Below are 4,986 nucleotides of genomic sequence, written 5' to 3'. Positions count from 1 at the left end.
CCATATATGTGCTCTTTTCATTGAATTGTGTGTAAACCATTCACTTTTGCTGTTCTTTCCTGATTTTTGACATTTAAGTGACATATTTATGGATGCAAAACTGTTTGCATTTAGTGAAGGGAGAAAGAATAAATTGCTTCCATATATAGAATTATGGAATCGTACAGCCCAGAAACTGGCCCTTCTGCCTAGGGTGTCCATGCTATCAAGTACCCATTTATATTATTGCCATTTACCAGCACTTGACCTGTAGCCATCAATACCATGGCAATTTGAGTGCTTGTCCGGATACTTTTTACCTGCCTCCACCATCTCAGGGTGAATTTTTTTTTCACAGATCGCTTAACCCTCTTATCCACACCTTTAAATCTATGCCATCTGCTTTTTAGATATCTCTAATATTCATTCTATTTATGCCTTTCATAATTTTGTATACCTCCATTAGATCCCTTCTAAGCCTCCTCTGCAGGAAGGAAAACAAACCCAGCCTGTCCACTCTTTCCTCATAACTGAAACTTTTCATCCCAGGGTACACCCGGGTGAATCTCCTGCACCCACTTGAGGAACTACAGGACTTGGACTTGTACACCAAGGTCACTTGTTCCTGAATATTCCTTCGTTTATGATGTGTATTAAACCTCCCCAAAAATCACCTATATCCTTTTATTTAGCCTATATCTTAATGGTCAGCCTAAGAGTTTCTTGCCTTTTATATTTTGGAACCATTGGACTATTGGAATATTGTGAACAGTTCTGGTGTCCATTTTATTGAAAAGGATGTGGAAGTATTGAAGGATGTTTCTAGCAATGCCTCATCTCTGTTAATGACTGACTTGTATTTGTAAATAACAAGGTTAATGGATAGAAAGATAGTTATTGAAGAAAGACAGCATTGTACGCAATGCAATGTATGTGCAAGTATTAAGTTGCAAATTCCTATTTATAGATTGAAAGAATACCCAAATTTATAGAAATGGATTTCATTGTTGGTTTAAACATTTGGATTTAAGGGACTATACAGTTTCTGGTCACTTAGAAAGCATCCCAACACCTGTAAAATTGGATCATTAAAGTCATGTGCATGAATTATTTACATGTTGGGTGCAGTAAAAGGAATGTTGGCCTTTATGTCTTAAACTCTCTAAAACAAGATGGATCTTGTACAAACCCCCAGGTGGACTACATTAGGAGCATTGTAAACAACTCTGGTTGTGACAAATGATACCTAGATATCAAGGATTCAAATGAAGGAGGAGATTAAACACAGTGTACTACTGTGAATTTGGAAGATTTAAAGGGTGATTAATTAAAAAAATTATTTGAGGGCAAAATCTGGAGAGAAGCTATTTTTGCTGTTTGGTTTCTTTGGGACCAGAGGTATAGTCAAAAACTATAGGCAGCTTTTCCAAGGGTAAAAGTCGTAAGCATTAAAATGTAAAAGTTTGACACTTCCAAAAAATAAAAATTAATACTGTACCAATGGTTAATTTTAAACAACACACACAAAATGCTGGTGGAACACAGCAGGCCAGGCAGCATCTATAAGAAGAAGCACTGTTGACGTTTCGGGCCGAGACCCTTCGTCAGGACATTTTAATTTTAAATCTTGGATTGATTGTTGGAGGTGTCTGAGAAGAGGATGCTGTCCAAGTTGCATGCCATCTTGGACAATGACTCCCATCCACTCCATAATGTACTGGTTAGGCACAGGAGTACATTCAGCCAGAGACTCATTCTACTGAGATGTAACACTGAGCATCATAGGAAGTCATTCCTACCCGTAGCCATCAAACTTTACAACTCCTCCCTCGGAGTGCCAGATACCCTGAGCCAATAGGCTGGTCCTGGACTTATTTCCACTTGGAATGATTAACTTATTATTGACTTATTTATGGTTTATATTGCTATATTTCTGCACTATTCTTGGTTGGCACAGCTGTAACGAAACTCAAGTTTCCCTCGGGATCAATAAAGTATGTCTGTCTGTATAATCAAAGGGATGATAGGACAGAGTGAAAAATGGGTATAAAAAGTTGGGTTACAAAACAATGAAAAGCAAGGGCCTTTACGAGTTAAATAGATAGTCAATGCTAGATAAGCAAAATTTTCTTTGGACTAAGTGCTAATGTGGAGCTTCAATGATGAATGGCTGTGGGTTTATGTAAGTATCTGAAATGTAAAGCATGTAAAATGAAATAAATTACTAGTAGAACAATATTTCAATTAAGAAGGAAAACATGCCTGTCATCTATGCTTCACTGGCATCCGGCAAGCCATTCAATTGTATCAAATAGTCATTAAATGAGGAACATGATGGGTGGGGATACAACCAGCCGATGACTTATTACTGGTCAGTTCATTGCAAACCTGAAAAATGATTTCTAATAAATTAAAGTTAATTTTGTTTGTGTTTAGTATTCACTTCAAAGCATTAAAAATGACAAGAATATTTGCTACTGAAACAATTTTAGTACTTTACTGCCCTCTACTGGAATATTCTTTGCACTACTTTGCAATTACATATACTGTACAGAATTTTATTTTTACGTGAAAACAATGTATCTATAGGTTATTGAGTTAAAGATATAATTGGATTGTACCTATAAATACAATTTTCTGATCCAGTTTTGTGTCAATTTGGTTGAAATGCATTTACAATTAATGTTGACAGTTCAAACACCAGAAGTGTATTGTAATTGAATTTCAGATCATTAATGCTCTGAGGGTTTTGAAAGTGCAAAATTTTACTGCAGTTCTGTTCATTTCTGAACTTAGCATAATAGTTTGTGTCAGAAATTGGAACATAATTGTTTTTGAGTCCATTTTGAGGATTATGTTCCATTCATTATCACAATGATCAACACTTGAATTTAACTTGACTATTTTTCAGAATTAGGTTTTAATGTGTTATCCTCCACAACACCTTGGGAAAGAACTGCAGAGATGCACTACCTTATGAGACGAATGGGCACCAAAGTAAGTAGAGGTTAGTGAGATGGTATTAAATCTCGGGGCATTAAAATTCAAAGTTAAAGTTCAATTCCAATCTTGTCTCTTAGGAGTTGGTCCATTTGTCCCAGCAAACACGTAGGTTTCCTCTAGATGCTTCGTTTCCTCCCACGTTCCAAAGATGTATTGGTTAGTTGATTAATAGATCATTGTAAATTGTCCTGTGATTAGATTAGGGTTAAAATAGATGAGTTGCTAGGCAGTGTGGCTCATTGAGCAAAAAGACCTGCTCTGTGCTGTGTCTAAAATAACAATAATGTATCCTAGTTTTAAATAACTAGCCCTTACCTTGAAATTACATCCCCTCGTTTGAGCCTCTCCCACTGATGAAAACCTCCTGACCTCTACCCTGTCATGACCCATTAGGATCTTGTATATTTCAATAAGATCACCCTTAATTTTTCTAAACTCAGTTTGGAACACAGTTTGTATTTGTTATTGTACATTACATTCAACTCTGTATTATATAAAATTCTGGGTATATATGATTAAAAAATCCCATTTATTTAACAATCTTATGGTAGGTAATTTCTAAAATCTCAGTCAAAGAATATGACATTTCTAATATCTGAAAATCTTTATAAATGTTGGTCTGATGGAATTTTATCTATTAATAAAAATAATGTAAATACAGTTTTCTGTTCTACAAGTTTATTGTTTTTGTATATTTTTTGAGATTGAGCTTCAATTATACTGTTACTTTGGTTCAACTTCATAAGGCTATACAAACAAGAATCATTCTGATTCACCACCCATGAGAACATTTGTGCCCACTTTCACCATTTCAAGTCATGGATTAATGACAGCAGTATTATTTTGGGGAAAAAATAGAAGTTTCACTTCAGAATGCAAGCATGTAATTCGTTCTACAAATGTTTGTACAAATGAAAGAACTAACAGCCCCCAACCCTTTGTTCGCATAAATGTGTATTACAACCTGGGATTTTCATCAATTTAACTAAGATATTTTTAAAATTTGTGAATCACAGGCTCCTTTTTTTTTCACAGGAGAGGCTATAAAACAGGGAAAATCGTAAAGCATGGAAAAACTAAAAATTTAAAAACTGGAATATTAACAGTTCAGTGGTATTCACCCCCCTTTGCTCAATACTCAGCTATCAGAGCCAGTAGACTTTCTGGGTAAGTCTCTATTAGCTTTACACATTGTGATGCAGCAAGCATTGTTCATTCCTCCTCGCAAAATTGCTCAAGCTGTGCCAGGTTAGTTGGGGAGATAGATACTTTATTGTTCCCAACGGAAATTAGTGTCACAGTAGCATTACAAGTGCACAGATACACAAATATTAGAAGAGAAGTTAAGAAAGAATAAAAAATAAGTTGCCTCAATGTGGTAAACTATGTATACCTGTCTGGACAAACCCCTCTGCTGACTGCTCCTGTGGCTCCTCCCACAGACCCCTGTATAAAGGCGATTGGAGGCACTGCTCCTCCCTCAGTCTCCGAGATGCTGTGCTCTGTCTTGCTGCTAATAAAAGCCTATCGTTCACCTCCCGTCTCCGAGAGTCATTGATGGTGCATCACTCAAACAGTCTTAACAGGAGGGGACTCATCACTTCCCCGGCTATAGATTGACTCATTATAGAGCCTAATGGCCAAGGTAAGAAGGACTTAATAGAATGCTCTTGGAGCAGCACAGTTGTCTTAGTTTTATTACTAAAAGTGCTCCTCTGTTCAGCTGAGCTGACGTGCAGAGGGTGAGAAACATTGTCCAGAATTGCCAGGATTTTCTGTAGGGTCATTTATTCTAATACAGCCTCCAGTTCGACTTCAATAACAGAGCAGCCTTTCTGATCAGTTATTGAGCCGTGTTGATGCTTTTGCCCCAGCACACCACATAGAAATTGTACTGGCAACAACAGACTGGTAGAACATGCGAAGGAGAGGCCTGCATACTCCAAAGGACCTCGGTCTCGTCAGGAAGTACAGGCAACTCTGGCCATTCTCCACTCAAGTCTG

Source organism: Hypanus sabinus, chromosome 2, assembly GCF_030144855.1.
Source record: "Hypanus sabinus isolate sHypSab1 chromosome 2, sHypSab1.hap1, whole genome shotgun sequence".
Lineage (NCBI taxonomy): Eukaryota > Metazoa > Chordata > Chondrichthyes > Myliobatiformes > Dasyatidae > Hypanus > Hypanus sabinus.
The sequence above is the reverse complement of the archived record's forward strand: the minus strand, read 5'-3'. Positions refer to the sequence as shown.